The sequence below is a fragment of the Chlorocebus sabaeus genome, chromosome 12, assembly GCF_047675955.1.
Source record: "Chlorocebus sabaeus isolate Y175 chromosome 12, mChlSab1.0.hap1, whole genome shotgun sequence".
Taxonomy (NCBI): domain Eukaryota; kingdom Metazoa; phylum Chordata; class Mammalia; order Primates; family Cercopithecidae; genus Chlorocebus; species Chlorocebus sabaeus.
In genome coordinates, this window is record NC_132915.1 from 45,577,504 (window position 1) to 45,602,619 (window position 25,116).

Consider the following 25,116-nt stretch of genomic DNA (forward strand, 5'->3'; position numbering starts at 1 on the left):
ATGAGAAGTGAATGCTGCAATCGCAGTGCTCACTCTGAGGTCGCAATTACGTAAGGATTATTAATGAAGCAACAATGTCAAAATTGTGTGAAATCAAACTCAGATTTAAGTACTTAAAATAAACAGATATAAAGTAACAGATGTCCCGTTTTGTTCTCAGATGATTTCATCCCTTGTTAAAAATAAATGTCTGGCTTGAAAGGAGAAAAAAAATAAAAGGGACTTTACTTCCATGTTAAAAATTAATTGAATCCAGAGATTGGTAAAGCAACTAAGTGGTGTGGGTTCTTTTTTTTTTTTTTTTTTAAGGCAAAGACATATTTGTGTTGATTTTTATTTCAGCAAGTAATAAATTCATTGCATAGCCCCAACTTTCGTAGGCCTAAATCACATCCTTTGAAACCCAAAGGGAAAATTTCTCCAAAGTTATTATGTAGATAAGAATGAGGCCTCGTGTGTCTATCTGAGAAGAATTTAGTTTGACGCTAAACCCCGAAGGATGCAACAGCAGAGGCTTCGAAAATCAGGAGTCCAGAGTGTCATTTTCCGAAGCCACAAATTCCCATTGTGGAGCTCTTGCCTTGGAATTTCAGCGTGGAATTCCCAGAGACGACTCCTACTGAAATTAGTAATGGGAAAGGCAAATTAGGTCATCTTGTCCGTCCCCCTGCCAGTTTCCTACACTGTGGTTAATTTTCTCCTCCTTTGATCAGATACATTTTAAATGTTTCAAGAGATGGAAATTGCACCAGTTGTCTCTCTCCAGAGTCTTACCGTCTACTGAAGTTACAGGACTCCATTTTCCGCCCGTGAGACTCAGAGGAATTTTTCCAAGAGTGGAAGGTTGTTTGTGGGCTGGAAACTGTCTTTACTTCCCCCAAATTTCTCATCATTTTCTGGTCATGGCCCAATTCATGGGGATTAGGAATCCAGAGGTATGTTCATCTGCCCCAAATCACAAAATGGCCCCCAGAACATTCAAAGGAAATAATTCATTTGTAGAATCTCAGTACAAACACAAGGGGATTGATACTGATGCCCTTGAATAAAAGATGGGGCAGCTTGGCCCTGATACCAGATTTCTGTGCAAGAGAGTTACACATAACATTTATTGGAGGGGGATAAATAATCCAGATCAGAAACCACATGTTCCCAGGAAGAAATTACATGTCTTTCTACACTGTTAGACACATCTAATAGTAAAAGCTCTTTGTGTTTTTGGATGAATTAAACATTTCACTGCCTTTATTTCCAGTCTCCATCTCTGAACCCTACATCTGGAAAACCCAACATTACATTAGCAATGAAAAGCAAAATACAGAATAGTGGCAATGATTGCACAAGAAGTACATTGTAGACGCAGTCAATGCCACTGAATTCTAAACTTAGAAATGGTTAAAATGGCAAAGAAAATATGTAAAAAACTAAAGCCATTCTAACTGTACCAGAGGACAGCAGGGGGGCTTTCTGCAATGGGTAGTGCGGGTGGCCACCGGAGAAAGGGGGACCTCTTCTTCCTTGCTTTAAAGCACACCCCTTGGCTCTAGGAGATGAGACGTGGGGTGATGGAGTGGGCAGTGGGCTGAGAGGCAGAGACTGGTGTGGTTTCACACAGGTCCTTCCCTTCCCTTCTCAGCACTTCCCTCTGCACCTTTTCCATAGAGGAATCGGGTGGGACAACATGTTCTCTGAGGTCCCTTCAGCCCTAGCATGCTGCTGTTTATGGCAGACACTGTTATTGCCAATTCCCTGTCCATTCTCCTTTCCACTTACTAGTAGAACCTCCTTTTTGATTTTGCGTGTCACCATGCCAAATTATTTTAAATAAATAAAAATTAAAAGCTGTCTTCCACAGGCTCCCTTGCAGCTGGGGGTTGGCTATGTGACTCAGTTCTAGCCGATGAGATGTCGGCAGAAGTCCCTGAGGAGGTAGTCTCTGTGTCTTCCACCTTTTTCATCTTCTTTGCCCCATCGTGGTTGCAATACTTCATGTGATCTTCTTGCAACCATGGGGATGAAGCAGGAAGAGAGAGGGAAGTCTTGCCTGTAGTGATGGGATAGAGCTGCCACATAAGCCCTGGACAGATGAATCAACAATTTGCGTAGGTGTAGGTGTGAGTATGAATGTGTGTCTATCATAAACTCCTTCACTTCTTTAAGCCACTGTAGTATGGCTTTCTGTTACAGCCAAAGGCATTCTTAACTGATATAAATTTCATGTCAATGACATTTGAAATTCCACACTACTCCTTTGAATGAAGTGCTGAAGGTTTGTATTAAAATACAAATGCTTTTTGGAAGGGGAACATTTTAAATTATAATAAGCCATTGATATCCTAAATTCAAGAGCATTTATCAAAATAGCTATCCGGTCCAATGGCAGGAACCTAGAGGAATAGGAGACATCGACTTGGGTGTGAGGGAGGTTCCTTCAGCAAAGTTATGATGTAAAGGAGCTTCCTTACTGAGTCACAGTAGAGATGGAGTCCTGAGGTCTGGGGCAGGGGTGCTGGGCGAGGTGGACAGAGCTTATGGAGAGATGGAGAAAGGCTGGAAAGAATAAGGAGAATGATATGGTTTGGCTGAGTCCCCACCCAAATCTCATCTTGAATTGTAACTCCCACAATTCCCCCATGTCATGGGAGAAACCTGGTGGGAAGTAATTGAATCTTGGGGGCGTATCTTTCCCATGTTGTTCTTATGATAGTGAATAAGTCTCACAAGATCTGATGGTTTTAAAAATGGGAGTCTCCCTGCACAAGCTCTCTTTTTGCCTGCTGTCATCCATGTGACTTGCTCCCTTTTGCCTTCTGCCATGGTTGTGAGGCCTCCCCAGCCATGTGGAACTGTAAGTCCATTAAACTTCTTTCTTTTGTAAATTGCGCAGTCTTGGGTATATCTTTATCAGCAGCGTGAAAATGGACTAATACAGAGAATGCCAAATTATTCCTTGGATTTGTCTCCTGTGGAGGAAGCTTCAATGCTGAATGGCACCTGTAGGCTCTCAGAGTGGCTCTCAGACATTTAAAAGAAGACAGGAAATTTTGTAGGATTTATCCTGGGAGTTTAGAATTTAGTTTGAAGATACCTCCAATTGTGCTTTCTCCTGCTTAGGTGTGTGCTCCCTCCTGTACAGCCACTTCTTATCTTACCCCTTCCTCCAGAGGCTGTTCAAAGCCCAGAGCCTGTACTGTCTCTTTCTACCCCCTGGAACCGCCACAGTGTGTCTGTGCTGGCTTCCCAGCTCTTCCCTCCCAGTGCAGATATGTACTGCCTTAGCCCTTTTGGTCCAGGCGTCCCCTGAGCCTGGTGTCTCCTGCAGCACCAAATGCCTCATGGCCCTTTCTTTCTTTAACTGCACTGAGTACTCACAGCCCGGCACCATTCTAAACTGTATCTATGAACCAGCTCCTTCCATCCTGGCCCTCGGCTCACCCCATCCCAGCCAGGGCCCAGGGCCCTCAGTGTTGCCCTGACAGAACAGGGGCCCCTGTCAGCTGTGTAATAACCCTAAGCCTGTTCATCCTCCTCCCTCCTCCTCCCTGCAACCCTTACTTGAAGTAACCTCCTGGTTTCTCCTGCCAACAAGTGCCATGCCCTGTGCTATTTTTGCGGTTTAAAGAGGGACCAGTCCCTATAACATTTTTTATGAAGGAAATGACTGCATCATGAGGCTCAGGGTCAGAGGCAGAAAACAAGGACCCTGGAGAAAGGGCATTCTAAAGAGGTCCCACGGAAGCCAGTCTCACACAGCACAGGCAGGAAGCTCCCATCCCTGAATACCCAAAAGGCCCTGATAAACTCACCCAGGGGCGGGGAGCAGAGGCGTTCTTGAGGGGCAGAGTTAAATGCATGGATTTAGCCATCAGACGGACCTGATTTATGTCCCCACTCTGCTACCACATAGCTGTGTGACCTGGAGCAAGCCACTTAGCATCTCTTAGCCTCAGTTACCTCATCTGTGAATAGGAAGTATAGTTTTAATAGCTCATCTCTCCCAGGCTTGTATGAGAATGCAGTGAGATAAGTCACTAAAAGTAGTATCAGTCAGTGTCCTGTCAGGAAACAGAAACCACCCTGGGTATTTCAACAAAGGAAGTTTAATGCAAGTGATTGGGTATGAATGTTTTGGAAGGGCTGCTGGAGAAAACCAGGCAGGCAGCGTTGTTTAGAGATAGGTACCTACAGGAAGACCCTGCCCTCTGGGACAGAAGCCCACAGGGAGGTGGGGTTGCCCATAGCTCACAAGCTGTGCCCCATGGGGCTGCTATGGTGCCTCTGCTTCCTCTACTGTTGTTACCTTGGCTGCCATGATGAGAAAGCAAGGACCTGGGCCTTTGTGGTCACTGCAGGGGCCCAGGAGCTCAACAAACCCCAGGGCATCGTCACTAACCAGCTATGTTAGGGGCCCCATGGTTACCTGCTGTTGTTTGCTGCTGCAGCCACCAGCACAAGACACTGGATTAGTTAAAAATATCAAAATAATGACTTTTTGCTCCCATTTCCCAGTATTCTGTGAGTGCTTCCTATTGACAGAATGGAACTGAACCTGGCAAGGACATCTGGGAGATACAGTTTTCAGGCTTCCAAGCCCTGGATACAGAACAGGAAATCACTAACACAAACAACACAACTCCTGGCAAATAGTAAGTGCTTGATTATTTTAACCCTCATCATCATCGTTATTATTTGCAGCATACCTTGTTTTTTTTCTCTTCCTGCAACTGACAAGTAATGGGGTCTCGATCAAATTATTTCACCTCTTCACGCTTTCATTTCTTTATCTTTAAAGAGAATGGATGAGTGCCGGGGCCACATGCAACAAATACTTTTCTTCTTTCCCTCATTTGTCCAATTAACAAACATTGCTAAGTATGCTATATCAGCCAGGCATGGAGCAGGCAACCATGGATATAAGATCAGCAAGATCAGGTTTGTGCTAAAGGTCGCTGTCTCTAGTGAATGAAAAAATGTGCTTCTTAGCCATCTTGAATTCACCCTGCTAGTTAGAAGCAAAACAAATGGACTCCCAGTCCAGTGCTCTTTCCTGTATATTTTATTACCTCTCTAATTGTTCTAGCAAAGCCCATGGTCAGGGAACATTTCTTCTTCTGTTTCTGGGTGTGCACATAACCAATAGTCCCTTTCTCCAATAAGTTCCATTACCCACTGCCCTTCATCCACCCACCCCCGCCCTGCCATCATCTGGGCCCCCATATCAACTTGTCAATGATGTAGCAGGGAGATGAGCTGCAGAGTGGGTCAGCAGCCTGGGGCCCTGGTCAGCACCTGCAGAGCAATCAGGGTAATAAGGAATGTAAAAATATGAATGCTCTGGGTCTCCATGATTTCCCTGTTTGCCCAATCCGTCACTCTGCTACCCATGGATTTCCCACTATTACTCATGACCCTAATGTGGAGTGGGAGACCCTGTATATTCCATCTCTTATTCCTGCGCGCTCCGAATGCATTTCAAATATTGCCGTGGAAACGTCAATTCCCCAAGCCAAGAAGACCCCCATTTCCCAGAAGCTACTTCTACAAACTCTAGAATATAGATGAGCCTGGCCCAATCACGCGCTGCATCTGGGCCCAGTGGATTTGCAGCACACCTGCATTGGAGGTAAATCGATTGGCGCTTCTTAATCCTGGCTACTACCAGGCAGGTTCTCTCCTACTCATTGAAGCTTAGTAGCAACATGCCCTTCACTGTAAAGAGAATTTTTTGTCCTCTCACTTGGGACTAAAGGTCAAAGTTTAAATCTATATTTAATGCCATTTTCTGAAAACTGGATTTGTGATTCCCTTTATGTTGGTATTACATATCTTAAGGGATTTCAGGGGGAGAAAGCTGGGAAGCCCAGTTTCTGAGAATGACCTTTACTTTAAATGTGTAAATAGGATGGAGCTTGTGTTTCTGGTTTTTAAACCTTCTAATTGTGCTTCCAAAGACAGCTCTGGAAAGCATGGACTGTGGTGAGTGGTTATACAGAAGCCACTTTGAAAAGGAAAGACTTTGATTTTTGTCTTATACACATGAAAGGCCGGAGGCCATAAGGGCTCATGCTCTTTTGGCCTGCTAGGGACAGTTTCTTTTGAAGCTTTGTACCTCCAGCTACAGTGATCCCACATTAGAATATGCAAATAGTACGGCCTTTAAGTGTCTCGGAAAAGGGAAAGTTCAAATTTACTTAATTCTATTTTTCCTCTGAATTTTATAAAACATTATTGAAGTGGCATCAGAATATCATTCAGAATGTCAGTTTTAGAATATTTCAAATATTTACCTAAAGGTTTTTTAACAGCAGCTTTTACAGTCTGAATGTGGCACTAAAAGCAGATATAAAATCGACTTTTTTTGTACTTCATAAGCTCACACTTGCATATTTAGAAGGTAGGGATAAGGGTCTCTCAGTTTGCCAAGTATCTCCAGCCAGGATTAATGGATGGATGGCTAGATAGACAGATAGGATAGATTAGATAAAGAGAGATGAATAACTGTAATAATAAATATGCCATGATAAACTTATTTTTTAAAAAACAGATCGACCCTCATATTATTATCACATAATCCCCGGCTCTCAGACTCCTAAAATTTGGCATCTGTTATTTTGAAATAAGATATGATTTGTCCTCCCTGGCTATACAGAAAAGAAGGGTGACTATAAAATTATATTTTTTTATTACTTAACACCATTGTAAAATCTGGCTCTGGGAAATTTGCTCCGTGAGTCCTACCAGATTCTTCTGCCCTCACACCTCCCTGCCACTCCCACAGCAAAGGTATGGCCCCCTCTGCTGCCAGCCACTGTCTGGATGCTAACTCTGCACATTGATGAGAACTGTGAGGACATCACAGCCCAGTCTCAATTCAAAAGTGACAGGACTAGGTCACAATCCCCAACCTTTCTGACCCCAAACCCACATCCTCCCTCTTTATGCCACTCGGGTGCAAAGTGAAGCTCACTGGGCCTTCAACTTGGAAAAAAAATGACTTCTTTACAGAGCAAGCCATTTCTTGTAGCATTTAATTTTTTTACCCTCATTCACCCATGTCTATCAGATGCCTCCTCCATCAGAAAGCAAAATCCCAGAAACAGGTTGTGGTAGATTTGGGCTGGTGTTTGCAGCCACTCTAATGACCAGATCAGGTCTCTGTGTGGTAAGCACTGAGCTGGCCAGATGGACCAAAGCTGTACATGCCTGGGGCACATCTGTTCCCAGTTTATAGCCACAGTGAACTTCAGTTTTTAGAGAGACATCTAAGTACCCTCTTTATGACTGCCCCAAGCTTTCCTCTGCCTCCTGTGGTCATACAGGCCTTAACTGCCACCATCCCACCTGCAACTTCCGGCCCCCAAACACCCCCTAGGGAGGAATACAGCCCTTCTCCTGCCTGTGTCCCTCTATTGATTTCCTGGTTGGTGTTTGTTTCCTCATTCTTGCAAACTGGGCTCCTCCCACTGTCTTCCCACCTTTGTTCCCTTGCCCCCAATAGCTGTCACTGAAACCACTGTTGACCCTAGACTTTCCAGAATGCCTCCCCTCCTCCCCCTGCATCCTTTACTTAATGGTGGCTGCCTTAGGCGAAGCTGATTAATCTCACCTCCTCCACGGCCACGCTTTCTTCCCTGGGGCTCTGTACTACCTCTGCACTTTGTTTCCAGATGACCTCCTCTATTCCATCACTTTTAACTGTAGCAGACTCAGGGAATGTCTTACACACACACACACACACACACACACACACACGCAAAACTTGAACATACTCTCTTCCCTCTCTTCACCACCGTGTCTCTCCTAGCTCCTCCTCCTTTTAAGGAAAGTTGGCACCATGTCAAACTACAATCAAGTTTTATTTATTGTCTTTGCCTGAGGCCATTTTCTTCCTCATTCCCAACTCCTCGTCTTGGAGCCTAAGGTACTCATATGATTTATCATATTGAGACTCTCTTTTCCTTAGGATCTCCAGGAATCTTCCACTTCACTCTGAGCAAAAATGTCTTAATTCAGGGTCCTTGTCTCTTACACCTCAGCGAATGTAATGTTTGACTTTTCATGATGTAGCCCAAGACAAAAAACAAGACGGTCACATTTAAGGCAACCTTGAGGGGCTCATGTAGTTGTACATCACATTAGAAGCACCTTGTTCATTGTGGATATTTAATACATTTTGAAACAGAGAAGAAATAGTTAAGAATGTGGTCCCTGGAGTCAGGCAGACCAGGGTTCAAATTCTGCCTACATCCCTTACCATCTCTGAGACCCTAGTGAAGTGACTGAGTCTCTCTAAGCCTCACTTCCTCTTCCATAAAAGATAAATTATAATCAGAGTCGTTCTTTCCTGGGCTTGTTGTGAAGATTAAGTGAAATAATGTGTGTGAAGGCTTAGCCCCAAGTCTGGTACAAAATATTAGTTGAAAAATATTATCTTTTATTAAATATTAGGTTGATGCAAAAGTAATAACAGTTTTTGGCATTACTTTTAATGGCAAAAAGCGCAATTACTTTTGCACCAACCTAATAGCATTCAATAGACAAAGAACAAACCCCTTGGTTTAGAGCCGTAGCCTCTTACAGCTTACTTCTGAGTCTAATTTTTGTTTTTTAAACTCTCTGCTTATTTCTAGGCTTAATTGACCAAAAATGATTACCATTGCCTCCTAGGCCAATTTCTAGTTTCTTGCTTCTGCCGTACATTTTGGTTCTGAAGTTCAACAGGAATCAGGCCGTCTCCCCTCTTTTTCTACCAGTCTCAGAATTCACCTCTTCACTCTCTATGGCCTTCCACTGTCTGAGAGCTTGGAGGTAGCTAGGGGTCACATTGGAGGACAAGCATATGGCTTGGAAAGCATTCTCTTTGACTCACTTTACCCCCCGCCCAGCTGTATGCAATGTATAAATTTTTAAGCCAAACACATGAAAGGCATGAAATTCTTCCACGGAAGTTTCACCACCAGTTCAACTCTTGTAATTAATTGGCCAGTAAATTCAATCAAAGAAACAGGGAATTCAGTTCAGTCATAGGTTTATATTTTGCCCCCCGCTTTTTTTTGGTTAGTTGTGGCTGAGCCACCACTGCAATTGAGACAAAAGAGTTGGATCTGGATTACATCAACCGCCTTTAAGCACTTTCAAGGAACTTGCCTTGGCTCCGGAGGGCTAAGAAGTAGGCATTTCACTACCTTTTCAGCAAATGGTGATTTTCCTTGTCAGCCCCATAAAGTGAAAGTTCTAGCTGTTCCTAGGAGAAAAAAGAAAAAAGGAGCTCAGTTTCACTGTCAAGGCCAAGAACTGGAAGCCAGAACACTTAGAGCTCTTGGTTCTGTTGCATGATTAATTCTCCATGAAAGCACTTAATTTTCTCTCCCTCATCTTCTGCATCTGTAAAATAGGAGTAAGCAATACCCTAGAGTTGCCAGAGATCAATGGGCAGGGACAGGCATTAATGAGGCAGCATATGAAATATTCAGTGAGATTCTTGGATAAGGAGTTACCAATGATTACATGCTTGCTTACCAACTTCCAGATTTAGCAAATCTGTCGTGTTAGTGCATACTAAAAATTAAAGGATAGCAAGAAGTACAAATTTAATTTGTAAAAACTCTTCAATTACTGGTTTGGAAATGCCCTTTGGAGATACAGGCTTCATTCTGGCTTGCTTTTCGAACTCAGTCACTAACCACAGGGTGTGAGGGTCCCGCTCCTGCAGTCTTCAGGGCCACTGGCTCCACTCTCCACCCCCAGCTTTGTGCTATAGCTTCCAATCTGATTTCACAATAAAAGGTCACATAGCTGCCTTTGGCTGCCAAGTTTCAAATATGCCCTGATGTTAACCCTTTAGAGGCTACAGAGCAGTGGCATTTTTCTCAGTGCTGTTCCAGTATTCACATAATGGGTCATCTAAGTCCCAAGAATATGCCTCCCCTCCACTCTCCACATAGGACTCCATAAAGCCATTTCATTGAATGAAAATGTAAGATGCCTAAATGTAAGATGAGAATGTAAGATTTCCTAAATTGATTTTTTTGTGAAGACAGTTGTGTTGTAATATTCCACCCTCAGAGTGTCTTAACCAGTGAGCATCTTGTAGACAGCCCTTCCCAGACATCTGCAACACCTCACCCATCCCCTCCAAAGTCTCTGGGGACTGAAGAAGGCTAGAGCCAGCAGCTTTCCTCAGAGAGGGGACCTGGGCCTTGGGCTTCCTGAACCTCATTGCGACTCTCCTTCATGTTCTTCTTTATCCTGCTGCTTGAAAAAGCCAACTTGGAGCGTACATGGACAAGCTCCAGAAAGCAGTGTGCTCTCATCAGTGAGCCCATCTAGTGAGGAAGCCAGACGGAGTCAGGCCTCTGGACCCCCGTGGTGGAACCAGGCCAGCAGTCAGCTTAGAATGTCTAAGGAAGGAGACTCCAGCAGCCAATCTAACCTCACAACCCCACAACTCCTCCCTGCCATGAATCACTCTTTCCTTGCTGGTCCACAGAGCTTTGGTGCAGCCCTTCAGAGACCCGGGTGCATTGCTGACGTACCTGTCTAGCCCACTCCCCTCTGAGGCCTCGTGGGCAGTGTTATGATTTTCTCTGTGCTCCTCTGTGCCTAGCACCGTGCCTGACACTTGAGAAGCCCTAATTGTCAGATGAATCAACAAAGATAAAATATCAGTTGACAATTAACCTACTTCAAAGGATGAACAACTCTATTTCTGGAAACTGTATTGAAGTAATTGGTTCACAGATTAAATTGCTAAAGTGCTTACTGGACAAGTGAGTGAGTGACTTTTTTGGCACACTTCATAGTAAGTGACACATCTTTGACCAGTCACCAGGAATGTGAGTTTATCCACCAAGCATTTATTGAGACCCGCATATGTGCCCAGGGCAGTTCCAGTACAGTGGGGGAGGGTAGCAGGGAAAGGGAAATAGAACAGAATTGTGAGTGCTGGGTCCTGTCCTCCAGCATCTTCATCCTAATGAGGAGGAACAGATCCAGAAAGCCTGTGGCAGAACACTTGGGACACTCCAAGCTGGCCCCTCAACCCTGGACAAACTTGCTGAGATGTAGACATGGCTCAGCCAGCCAGATTTGTTCCGGGCAGAGTGTCTCGGGACCACATCATGTCACAATGCAGTATGGTCACATCATTAAAACATCCAGACATGCCTTCAACCATTATGTAGCCAAACCAGTGTCTGTGGGGAGATGAGTGGTTTCAGTGAAATCACAAGTCTGAGAGCAGAAATGGCAAATGAAGAACTTCACTGAGCAAAACCCCTGGAAAAGCGAGGGGGCCGTGCCAGCGTCTTCCTTCAGAGCGCAGAGCTGTTACCGCTTCCTCCCACCTGCCTGGGTTTCCTAACTTCTCTTGGAAGGTGGGTGTGGCTAACACATTTAAAAAAAAAAATAACTTGGCACCTATCCAACCCCCCTTTTCTTCACCTCTGTCTGCTATAGCAGCTGGAAAATGTAAATATGGTATTTCCCAGACTTCCTGGTGATCTCCTGGCCAACGAGACAGAAGCACAAGTCAGCTGGAGGCTTCTTAGAGAGTTTCAGCTCTCCTGACACCACCCCTACCCAAGCCCCTTTTCTGTCTTGAACACAGACATGACCGCTCAAGGTGAGGCGAGCCTCTTGTGAACATGACAGAAAGGTTAAAATCAGCACAGAGACCTTGGTCCTGACACCACGGAGGCCAAAGCAGCCTTCAGATGTCTTGTTATGTAAGAAAATACAATTCTGTTTAAGTCACTGTTACGTTTTCTGTTATATGCAGCTAAACATATTCCTAACTGGATTAGAGAGTTTAAAATTTCCTTTTCTTTATATGAGGAATGATCAATAAGATAGCAAAAGTGAATAACAAATAGGAAAGAGGAGTATGGTAGCAGAGAAACTAGTATCCCTGGGACGCACGATGACATTTATGGAACAGCCCATTGCGACTGGCTGTGGACACAAAGTGGGCCCTTTTCCTGCCTCCCAGTTGACACAGCATAGAACCTTTTAAAATAAACAGTGTTTTTAACGATAAAACCTCAATTAGTCATCTAACTATCCTCTAACTAGAACTCTCAAGCCGTTGGACAAGCTCATGTTATTCATGACCAATATTTGGACTGATGCTTTAAAGTTTTAGAAAACACTTTTATATACATCATCTGGTATCATCTCTGCCATCTTTATCAGCCCCTTAAATACAGATAGGCACAGGAGTGCCTGCCTGGCTTTGGAGAGGCAATCCTTGAATCTTCCAGAAAATTAACTTATTAGTCATCATATGTGAAATATATTCTGGTTTTATTTTTTTAAATACACTTTTGTTAGGCAATACGGCATAGTTGGTTCATAGGAACATTACTCATCAGAGCCACAAAGTGGAGACAACCCAAATGTCTATCAACTAATGAATGGATAAGCAAAATGTGGTATATCTATACAATGGGATATCATTTGACCATAAAAAGGATTGACATTCTGATACATACCACACCATGGCTGAGCCTTGAAAGCATCTTGCTAAGTGAAAAACAAGCCAGACACAACGACTACGTATTATATGATCCCATTTATGTGCAACATGGAATAGGCAAACTTGTAGAGACAGAAGGTAGATTAGTGGTTACGAGGAGGGGGAAGAGGGAATGGGGAGTAATGCTAATGGATATCAAGCTTCTTTTGGGGTGATAAAAGTGTTCTAAAATTAGATAGTGGCGATGGTTGTACAACTTTGAACATACTAAAAATTGCTGAATTATACACTTTAAAGGGTTTTATGGTATGTAAATTATAACTTAATGAAGCTGATATCTTTATCATATCTCATGATGGTATAAAGCCATCTTCTTGGGTTTGAATCCCAACTGTGCTGCATACTGACTGTGTGATTTTACTTAACTTCTCTGAGCCTCAGTTTCCTCTTCTGTACAGTGGCTGTAGTAAGATACCTTATCTCATAGGACTGTTGGGAGGATTAAAACATATCAATTACTCAGAATTGTACCTTTCACACAGGGAACACTGTGAAAAAGTGTCTGCTGTTAGTATCATCATTATTCAAACCTGGGATTTTTATTTGACACAAAGACCATTCTTTGTACCAAGCTGTGGATAAATCTGTTTAGAATTATAGATGACTTTTTGGTGTGGAGTTTGTCCTTTCCTTGTCTATTTGCTATTGAAGTGGGTATCTATTTTGTGCTTGGTTGCTTGTAGGTACAAAGGTAGTAATTTGGAGCACAAATAAATACCACCCAGGTCTCACCAGCTGGTGATTATACACACACACACAACAAGCTATGATTTTGAACCCTGCATATCTCCAGAAAGGAGCTTGCACGAGTCTGCAGTTTGTTGTTGGAGCTTCGGTGGGCACCAGGTGTCCGCATTTCTTTCCTCTCCTGCATCTTCTTCCTTTCCTTCCTCTATGGCTCCCATAGAGCTGCTTAAAGGAGCCCCTGCTGCCCCAGGACAGTGAGTGTCCCCAGAGCGCCATTTTCCACCCAGGCTGCCATCTGTGATGTGCCCAGAGCAGGCTGTGGATCCTTGCAGGGAAGAGAAGGATAGAAGCTTCCATGGCTACAGGATCACCTGGGCCCCAAAGCAGTGGATCCATGCCAGAATCTCACCTTCTCAGGAGAGCAGCTCTCCTGTGCTCCGGCTCTCATTCCTCTAGGCGTGGGTTCAAACCCTGTCTGCCAGACCAGACTCAAAATAGCTGTTCCTGCATGCTAGCCAATATCTCCCTTTTCCTTCTGCCTCTTTCCCAAAGAAAATGTCACCCATGCAGTTAAAGGAACAGTCACAAACAGGTGCAAATAAGGGGTGAAAAGTGGGCCTGTCTACACTAGCAACACCTGGGACCCAGCTTGGCCAGCCAAACTCTATCCCAATGTGGATAGAGAACTACCATCTTGACATTACACAGGAATGAGGTGTAACAGGGCAGTCTTTTAAAGGAGCAGGCATCACTGATCATTGAATAAATAGTTATTGATCACATACTATGGCCTGGCACTAGAGTGGTGCTAGGGATATCATTATGAATAAATGTAGAACTGCCTTATTCCTCATTTGCAATGAGGAGAAACAAAAGATGAATGTTGAACACAATTTTCTTTTCCATGGAAACATCAATGGTATGCTACCACATTTGGATCAACAAGACACTTTCCCAGCCTGGCCCCTCCGATTCCCTCCTAGGAGAACCAGAAAGATAAACATTCTTTTATATGAAGTTGACATGGTTTTATTTTCATGAACTAGGAGTGGCCTTAATAGACAACAGGCCCTGCTCTCCAGTCACTGCCAGAAAGAAGAGCTACAGACCTTTTATTCTGAAACCACATCCCCAAATCCTTAACTGACTCCAGGTTCACAGTCCTATGCAACTGTTACCTTTTGGCCTATAACATGGCTAAACATATTTGATGCTTCTCATCTAAAACTCCAGGACAGCACATTAAGCATATAGTTGCCAGGTGGTCATGCTATACTATTCCTCTAGGATAATGAAAATTCTCCTAGGACAGGTTGTGGAACCCATCTAAGAAACAGAATAAAATATTTTGGGAAGACTTTTAGTAAGCATGATTGAAACAAACATGAAAAGATCTAATTAATCCTCTGTTAGCCAGAATATTATCTACCTCTTAGAATTCTGGTTGATTGAAGTTTTCTTATGCCCTCAGGGTTTGTCATAACCCACTCAAAGTATTGCCCAGCAAGTCTTTATGGGGTCTGCTCCAACGTTTAAGTGGTGCATACTTCCACTTCTGATATACACCCCAAAGAACTGAAGTGAGGACTGGAATGAATATTTATACACAAGCACATGAAAAGATGCTCAAATTCACTAATCATTAGGGAAATGCAAATCAAAACCACAATGAGATACCACCTCACATCCATTAGGATGGCTACTAAGAACAACAAAAAAGCCAGCTGAAAATACCAAGTGTTGGTGAGGATGTAGAGACATTGGAAGCCTTCTGCACAGTTAGTGGAAATGTAAAATGGTGCAAGTGCTATGGAAAACAGTATGGAGCCTCTCCAAAAAATCAGAAATAGAATTACTGTATGATCTGGAAATTCTACTTCTTGGTATATGCCCAAAACAATTGAAGGCAGAGTCTGGAGGAAATATTTATAGACCCGTGTTCATAGTAGCATTATTCACAATGACCAAAAAGTGAAAGCAACACAAGTGTTCATAGATGGCTGAATGGATAAACAAAAGATGGTATGTACCTACAACAGAATACTATGCAGCCTTAAAAAAGAATGGAATTCTGGTACAGGATACAACATGGATGAACCTTGAAGACGTTATATGAAGTGAAATAAGTCAGGCACAAAGAGAACAATATAGTGTGATTTCACTTATATGAGGTACCTGGAGTAGTTAAATTCATAGAAACAGAACGTAGAATAGAGGTTACCAGGGGCTGGAGGGATGCAGTGACCAGAGCCTGGAAGGAGTTGTTGTTGAATGAGTAGCATTTCAGTATGGAAAGATGGAAAAGGTCTAGAGATGGATGGTGGTGATGGTTGCCCAATGATGTGAATGTACTTAAGGCCATTGAATTGTATGCCTAAAAATGCTAAATTTGTTATTTATATTTTACCACAGTAAAAAGAAAATTAAATAGAAAAAGAATAGGTGTACTTAGAATGCCTCTTGCATGGATATGAGTAAACTCTTCTCTCCACAGCCTTAAGGTCTTTCCTTTTCCTGGTTGTTTATGCCTCAGAGGATGCTCAGCCCCATGGTCTCTATTCTTATCATCCAATAAGGAGTGTCTAAGTGGCACTGTTGCATCCACATGTAATTTACAAAAATAATATTTCATCCTTACTATTGGTACTTTCTGTGGCTGCCTGCTGAATGGGAATCATTTCACAAGGTTTCAGCTGGCCTTCCTCAAAAGATACAATCCTGTAAAGGATGATTTCTGGGATCTACTAAGAAGAGCATAATGAAGGTTGTAGAACAAACCAACTTAAAAAGGTGGTGGCGGGGGGTAGATATTGCCAACTTGCAGAAATTCCCTCTGCCCCCTTTGCACCAAAGGAGCCCTATCTTCATCTTGTAATAAATGCAAACTTGGAAAGGCTCACAAGCCCGCCTGCCTCTTCAGCTAATGACAGCTTCAATTATGGGGCCTAATCCTGCATTCCTGACACTCCCCTTATCCCTGCATAACTTCCAAGGGAGTCAAAGGGCCCTCTGCCCTGGCCCTGGTGAGGGAGACATTAGTTATGCAGGAGCAGTGCCTGGGGCGTGCTGGCAAATTTAAGGGTCTGTTCATATAACTGCACACACTTGGAAGCCTTAAATCCTCATACTTTGACTCTTCACCTTATACTGAAATAAAAAGCCACAGTAACTCCATTAAAAAGTATAAAATTCCTCTACAGGAAATGAATACTAGTTTGCTTCCAACTTACATTGGTTTTAGGTTTCTTCTTCCCACCCCCTTTTCACTTTTAATGTTGGTGTTCAATTCCATGGAAAATATTTTCTATGAGGAAGAAAACAACAAACACAAGCACCATGCAGGGTCTTTGCATTTTATTTACTAAACTAGGCAAAACGTCTTCGATTTGCTGGCTCTTACTCCCTGGTAAATCAGTGGAAATTCCTCACACATACAAGGTTGGCTTAAGTCACCCTATGGGGACACCTAATGACCTCTGGCGTATTGAGAAGTGGCCTTGTTTTATATACTAATCATCCACCCAGCTGTATTAGTAACGAGACTATAACTCATTTTCATCCTAGGCACACACTGTGCATTATCAGTCTCCTAATTAATCCCAGACAATTCAGGGGGCACGTATTCTTAGTTCTGATTTTCCTCATTGCTCCTCAAGCCAGAGAATCAGAGAGTCGGCAAACAGAGGGTCGTGCTCTGTGTCCCGGAGGCATGCCCCTATGTCCCAGCCCAGAGCCCACTTCCCCCCAGCACACTCCCTCTGGACTGGGGAAGCCCTGGGAAGCAGCACACCTCTGCTGATCTCTGAGGCAGTGGGGCTTCCTCGGGGGAGAAGGAACCTGGGGTCAGCAGACATCCTGCAAGCCTGCTTAATGGACACAGTCAACAGCAGCTTCCCCAGAGGCAGAAAATAAATTCAAAGCATTGGTAGACAGCAAGCAGGCTGGGCTCTGTGATCTGGGCGGCTGAGACTCCCACACATTTGCCTTAAGCCCTCATTGCATTCACTTATGTCTCCTGGGATGCAGGGGAGTGGCTCCAGCCCACCTCTCTGAAGAGACAAAAACAGGTAACACATTGCTAGGCATCAGTTCCAAAACACTGAGCTGGTATTAGCTCCTTTTCAAAAAGGAAGACACAAGCGGTTGTACATTTTCAATCATTTAACTGCTTATTTTTAATGTCCCCAGTTAAAAGGGAAAAGCGGCACCTACAGTAGCCAAGCTCTCAGCTTGAATGCGTGATCTCATTTTATCTTCACGCAACCCTGTGAGGTAAGTGCTATGAGCCCTGTTACAGATGAGGAAACTTAGAAGCTACGTTATCTTGCCCGATATCACACAACTGGTGGGTAGATGAGCTAGGCTTTCAATCCGGGCCTGCCTGAGCACAAAGCCCATCTTGTCCTGTACAACTCCATTTCAGGCTCTATGCCAGAGAAGAATCTGAGGGTTCATGTGCTTGAAAACATGTTCATCTATGAGTGTCTAGTATTGCTAAATGGAGTATAATTGCTTCTGCTTTATTTCTTTGTAAAAATCACCATAAATCATCCCCCAGCTTCCCTTTCTCCCCAGGTTCTGAAATCTGGCAAGGTGAGTATTAAACCATGAGCACTGGCATCTATAAACACCTTCAAAAGAGGACCAGTTCTTTTCACTACTGGGGCCCTCCAATGCTGGGAAACCTTCCCTTGTTGGGTTTAAAGGAGCACTAGGCTTAGGGTCAGGAGCTCTGTGTTCAATTTCTAACCTCCCCAAGCCTTGGTTTTCTCCTTTTTTTTTTTTAATACTTTAAGTTCTAGGGTACATGTGCACAACATGCAGGTTACATATGTATACATGTGCCATGTTGGTGTGCTGTACCCATTAACTCGTCATTTACATTAGATGTATCTCCTAATGCTATCCCTCCCCCTTCCCCCTACCCCACATCAGGCCCGGGTGTGTGATGTTCCCCTTCCTGTGTCCAAGTGATCTCATTGTTCAATTCCCACCTATGAGTGAGAACATGTGGTGTTTGGTTTTCTGTTCTTGCGATAGTTTGCTGAGAATGATGGTTCCAGCTGCATCCATGTCCCTACAAAGGACATGAACTCATCCTTTTTTATGGCTGCATAGTATTCCATGGTGTATATGTGCCACATTTTCTTAATCCAGTCTATCATTGATGGACATTTGGGTTGGTTCCAAGTCTTTTCCTCATCTTTATAATGGAGATAATAATACGTATATTGCTGCTGTCTTTGCAGGATGGTTGTGAAACAGTAGTCCTCAGCCTCCTTTCTAAGCTTCTATTCTAATCAGTCAGTATGTTTTGGAAGGCCTCAGTAAAGCAGTCTTGAGCATCTCTCTTCTTATTCCATCTCCCTAGGCAATTCTTGTCCACCCCAATAGTGAGGATGTCAGCACTCCACCCAGCTGCCCTGGGACCTCTTTTTAGGGTTTCTGTGCCCCACCCCTCACCAGCTGTGGTGTGCTTTCAGCTGCACCTGCAGCCGTTGGAGGAGGAAGAGGTGGAGGAAGATTGCCCTCAGGGATTGCCCAGGAGTTTGCACAGCCCCTCCCAGTGAGGTTCCTTTGCAATAGTTGGGGAAGCTGTGACTTACCAGAGCCCCTGAGAGATCAGGCTAAAGCCTGTCCTCTGCAGGGATCACCCCTTGATAATACCTTATCCTGAGGTAACCCCATGCTCAGCTTCTTCCCTCCCCCTGCTCCACTCCCCACTCCCTGACCAGTCTCCCAGGGGAACACAGCCTTAATAAGTAACTTGTACATGACCCTTCATCTCAGGGTGTTTCTAAGGACCTCCTCCAAAAAAAATAATGGTTTCTGTTGCACCTATTCCAGGCTTCTCTGAGCTCCAGATCTAAGAATTGAAATTGTTCCTTGACATCTTTCATATTTCTCAATGGCAGCCTCAAGGTCAAACACCCAAAACAGAACTTGTGATCTTTTCATGTCCCCAGTGCCTTCCAGTGTTCCCCAGCTCAGTGACCCCTCCTTCTGTCCCTTCTCATCCATCTTTCAAGGTGGAATGCTAAGAATCTCTCAAGGCTTTCTCACCTTTCAACCTACCTTCCTCCTCCCCAATTCCATACAAACCATCTTCAAGCTCCTATGATTTTCATCCCCTAAATGTACCTAAAATCTGTAAAATTCCCCCCATCAACTTCTACCACCACCCTGTCCAAGCCACCATCAACTTTTCTCAAGATACTCATAATTCCCTCTAATAGGTTTACATACCTCTCTTTCAGTTTCCAGTATTAGTGATCTTTCCCATCTAATCATACCACTTCCCTACACAAAGCTCTTTGGTAGATTTTTATTGTTCCTAAGCTAAGCAGAAGACTTGTGGCAAGGCTCACTAGGCCGTGCATGGTGCCAGCCTCACCTTTCTTTGCACTCCAGCCCCGGGTACTTGCCTCCTTCAGTTCTTTCGACCAGAATGCTTTCCCTCTCCTCTTCCTTTTCATTCTTCCCAGCCTTCCACTCAGCTCAAGCATCGCCTCCTCATCTCCCTGCCTAAGATGAATTCCCTATTTAAGATTCCTATAACACCATGTACACCTTCTTCTTAAGATCTGCCACTGTTGCAAGGAGTTGCAGTCAAATGATTACCAACATGCATCTGTGTGGTCACGTGGCTCAGCAACCCAGGTACAAGTGCTTTGAGAACAAGGGCTACATGGGTTTTTTTGGCCACTTTATCCTCAGTAGCACCTAGCAGGCACTCAATGAGCTGCATCATGACTAAGAAACTGCAGCACCACATGGGGAGGATTTTAGGAGGGGTGTTTCCCCCAGTACAAGCAGGGGCAGTGTCTCTTTTGTCACTGAGCTATTACTGTTGCTGTTCTGCCTCAGGCTGGTGTGACCCAGAGAATCAGAGGATTACACTATCAAATGATGAGTTATTCTCTCTGAAGACAGAAAGACATGAAACACACTGTAGGCATCAGTTCCAAAACATTGAGCCGGTATTAGCTCCTTTTAAAAAAGGAAGACACAAACAATTGCACATTTTCAACCATCTAACTGCTTATTTTTCAATGACCCCAGTTAAAAGGGGAAAGGGGCAATTGTGGAGCGCCTACAACAGCCAAGCTCTCAGCCCTGAATGCATGATCTCATTTTATCATCACAGCAACTCCATGAGGTCAGTACCATGAGTCCCATGTTATAGATGAAGAAATTGAGAAGCTACGTATCTTGCCCAGTATCACACAACTAGTGGGGAGATGAGCTAGGCTTTCAATCCGGGCCTGCCTGAGCATAAATCCCATCTTCTTGTCCTGTAGAACTCCTTTTAAGGCTCTACTCAAGACAAAAATCTGGGAGTTTGTGTGCGTGAAAACGTGTTCACCTGTGAGTATCCAGTATTCCTAAATGAAGTATAACTGCTTCTGCTTTATTTATTTGTAAACATCATTATAAAAGCTTTTCTCTTGATCCAATAGATACTGTATTTTGAAAGAGTGTGATTCAAAGTAGAGACCACGAGTTTGTGTACAACAAGGACCAGGTAGTATTTATTTTGCGCATGCCCTGAAGCTAGTAGGTGCTCAATAAACATTTGTGAAATGAAATTCAACTTCTCTCTTATTGAACTATTGTGTTAATATGAAATGTTAGAGATTTGTGGTTCCATTTATTTTCTTCTCTCAGCATTCAAGACCAAGAGTTTGATTTGTTTTATGAAAATTAAATAATGTATTTGGAAGCACAGTAGTGACATTTTTCTCTTTAATTGCTGCATGACTCAGTCACAGTATTGCAGAGCATGGGAATGGGAAGGAATCCATTTCGAGGAAGGCTGGTGCTTTTTAGCAGGGAAGCACATCTGCGTATCTTCGTGTTTTATCCCATTCACTACACAGAATCTGTAGAGCCCAAGGTAAGCAATATACCTGAAACCGATTCTTTGTCTAGGACTTCCTGGCAGGCCACAAGCAGTGCCCATAGCCTCAGTGTCCCTGTGACAAGGGAGGCTCTATGTTTGGAGAGACAAAGAGTGTCCTTCCCAGTTCCTCCCGGAATCAGTGTTAGATGTGTTGTATGCTTTATACTTCTTTGTTGCCAGCTTTGTCTTGTTGAAGTTTGCCTTGATTTGACAACCCTTACAGTCTAGTCAGATTGAAGGGGACAGAAGAGAAATATTGAATTCTCAGCCTCGGAAAAGGCTCTTGATAATGTCACTCAGAGCCAGCATTTTGGCCACACTGTGTGCTCTAAACAATGCCTTTATACATTAACTTTAGGACTGAAGCCTGCTGCCCTCGTTCTAGATGTTCTGTCCCAGATGTTTCCTCCTACTGGTTCAGATCTCCACTCAATGCCATTTACCCTGACTACCGGTAGAGGCAGGGCTTTGCACAGCTATGCATTTGTTCCCAAGCTCTTGTCAATCTCTGAAATTACCTTGTTTATTTTTCTGTTTGTTTATCTCTTTCCCCCACACTAGAATGTCAACCATGCAAGGGCAGGGATCTATCTTTATTACTCATCCCTTCCTGGACCTACAACATGCCTGGCACGTTAAAAGCACTCAAGATTACTTGTCATATTGGTGAATGAGTAACAATTTCATCTGAGCATCACGGTCCGTTTTAGGGCAAGGGAATGCTCACCTCCGTTTTAGAGAAGAGGCACCTACATCTCTGTGACACTCAGCGATCAGCCTGAAATCACAGGTAGGTCTATAGCAGAGTCGTGACATGAACCCAGGTCTTCTGTCTATGATCTGGGAAGCAGAGTGAACTTTTGCCCAAAACTTAGGTCATGAAGGTACTCTTAAAAACGAGGGCCCCATCAAAGATGATCAAATGCCAGCTGCTTTGGGTATAAAGGCCTGATTCAACCCTGAATCCGTTCCCCGTACCAGAGATGAAAACTCGTCTACAAGATGAACTTGCAGGTGCAGCCAAAGACTGCTTCCTGCACCAGCTTCTGCGTTTGTGCACTGGGACCTGCACTCATCCCTCTGTGACCTTGGCCTCGGGCCACACTGGCCTCTGGGTCCCTCATTCCAGGAGGCTCTGGCCTGACTCTAGACTTTCGGCAATTTTTCTGATGTCCTAATTTCTTGATCACCTGTGCTGACACGATCCTGATTTCCTTCAATATGTCTTTTTTCCACTCCTGGGAAATTTATGTCTGCTCCAGCATATGTCCCCATCTTCCTTTGTGAAAAGAGAGGCAAGGAGCGGGAGTGGGGGAGAGCCGTTTAATATTTTTGAGCGATGTCTTCATGTTCTGTCAATAAATTGCCTCTGCCAGCTTTTAGAGGCCCTATTGGCTGTTGTACTGACCTCTTGTTCCTTCTGTACTTGAAAAATGCCTTATTATTTATCTTAGCCTCTCTCGCAATCTTTTCATTCCTCACCTTTGCTTTCCTTATCATGTTTTTGCACTTTAACTTTGTGCTATAATTTCTCTGAGTCGCTGTTTGATTTTTTTTTCATACTTTCTCGCTTTCCTAGTTTTGATTACTTCCCCTACCACACCACATCCTCTTTAGAGCTATTTGCTTGGCCTATTCTCTACACTTCGTGTATTTGTTGCTAGGTAGCACATATTTTCTTTGGGCAGTTTCTATTCATTTCTCTCTGATTACACTCTTCCATCGGCGGCTGTTCTTTTCAATCTCTTCGTGCCCTTGGCTTTTCTTGGTAGGAGCTGACTACTTTATTTGATCTGGGATCTCCTGCATGTCCTTCAAAGAGGGTCCTAATGCCTACTGAGCCTTATATGGGGTGTGTATTCGTTTGCTAGGGTTGCCCTAACAAAATACCACAGACTGAGTGGTTTAAACAACTTATTTTTTCACAGTTCTGGAGTTTAGAAGTCCAAGATCCAGGTGCCGTCAGGGCTGGTCTTCTTCGAGGTCCCTCTCCTTGGTTTGTGGAAGGTCACCCTGTTGCTGCCTCTTCACATGGCCTTTTCTTTATGTGAGCACATCCCTTGTGTCTCTTTTTGTGTCCAAATTTCCTCTTCTTATAAGGACACCAGTTAGATTACATTAGGGCCCACCCTAATGGCCTCAAGGCCTCATTTTCAACTTAGTCATCTCTTGAAAGGCTCCAGCTCCAAACATAGTCGCATTCTGAGATACTGGGAGTGAGGACTTCAACATGTATATTTAAGGAGACATAACTCAGCCCATAACAGAATAAGCAGTAACTCCTGACATTCAACCATGGGTCAAGAAGAAGCTAGGTGCCTCAGTTTACATGTCATCCAAGTTTCCCCAAGTCAAACTGCCTGTGGGTACAAGTGGAGTCGCCTTACAGTAATATTCTACAGATACTGGCAGGCCCTCAAGCCCTACCAAATACTTTTCTACATACTTCAGTGAATCTCAGAGAGTGAATCCCACTAACAAGACAGTCAGATGAGAATGGCATCTTCTGGACTCCTCAGCCAATGTCTACCTTCTGGATGTCTCTGACCACTTGGCACTAGTGCTGATGCTGGGCACCTCTGCCACTTCTGCTGGGTATTGCCATTGGCTGACACCACCTCCTAGATGCTGCCAGACACCTGCAGTGCCATGGTGCAGACTGCAGTTCTTAAGATCCCAAAGCCACACCACGAAGGTGGAAGGCAGAAGCCTTTTTACCTTCCATACCATGCTTTGTCCTCAGGTGCCAAGATGGTGATGCCCTATGCCACACATATTCTCGATCTTTCAGTGAAGCACCCTGATTTGTTTTAACTTCCAGCTCCCCTTTCTTAGTATTCAGGCAGGAGTCCATGCAGCTTGAGACAGCCACACTCAAACACTGTCTGCTTCTCTGCCATTGAGGTGACATACATCCACCAATTTTATCATCCGTTAGAATGAGTTCTCCCACGTGTCTCCTTGGTACCTCCTGCTGGACAACTTGGGGTAAATGCACTTAGCTATGGCTATCAGCTATGGACTCAATGTTTGTGCATCTCCCCCAAATTCTTACGTTGAAATCTTAACCCTCAAAGTTGATGGTATCAGGAGGTGGGGCCCTTGGGAGGTAATTAATTCATGAGGATGGAACCCCCATAAATGGGATTAGTGCTCTTATAAAAGACATGAAAGCACTTGTTTTTCTCCCTCTAGTCTCCTCTGTGTTAGGATAAATGAGATGATGGCCATCTGCAAACCAAGAAGCAGGTCCTCACCAGACATTGGATCTGTCAGCACCTTGATTGCTCTGGAACTGTGAGAAATAAGCCACCCGGTCTATGGTACTTTTGTTAGAGCAGCCCAGACTAAGACACTATTCTATAGTGGTCACAGTTTAGGACCCTATGCATACATGTGGAATTTGGACACAAGTTGAGTCCAGTTCTGACATCTGTAAAATCTCTGCTCTCAGTCTTCCACTGAAACAGCATACTGAGTATGCCTCTCTCCCACCATGGGAAGCTGCAGGTAACAGACAATTACAGTGAATGGAAAATTGAGAATGAAGGTGATGGCAGAAACAACCGGGACAATCAAAGTTTATTGAGCCTTACAGGTGCCTGATGCTGTGCTATTTTCTGGAATTGCAATGGTAAACATGAATATATATGATTAAAGTGTTTACCCTTATTTTAGGATTTAAATTGTGATGAAGGATAAATTAAGATAAATTTTTATAATATTTTCAGTGTTAAAGGTTTGTACAATTGCAGCACAGAGAGCCAAAAGTCTACCCTGGATGCTTATGGCAGATTTCCTGTGTTTCCAGAGTGCTCACATGAGTACATGCACCTTAGTAAATATGCCGGGCATCACCTCCCCATCCACGCCCACTCACACCTTGAAAGGTGTGACATTCAGCTGGGTGTGCTGGCTCATGCCTGTAATCCCAGCACTTTGGGAGGCCAAGGTGTGCACACTGCTTGAGCTCAGGAGTTCAAGACCAGCC

At 43.9% G+C, this 25,116-nt stretch overlaps 1 long non-coding RNA gene and 1 other non-coding gene across 2 annotated transcripts in view; one reads left to right on the forward strand and one right to left on the reverse strand.

Moving 5' to 3' along the window:
• LOC103219419 (uncharacterized) overlaps nucleotides 1–25,116 on the reverse strand; it is a 72,995-nt gene that overhangs the window by 32,400 nt on the left and 15,479 nt on the right. The window lies entirely within an intron of this gene.
• On the forward strand, nucleotides 4,416–22,844 carry LOC140713049 (uncharacterized). Its single transcript, XR_012094929.1, has 3 exons — nucleotides 4,416–4,646; nucleotides 20,989–21,119; nucleotides 21,687–22,844. It is a non-coding gene; the product is annotated as an uncharacterized lncRNA (long non-coding RNA).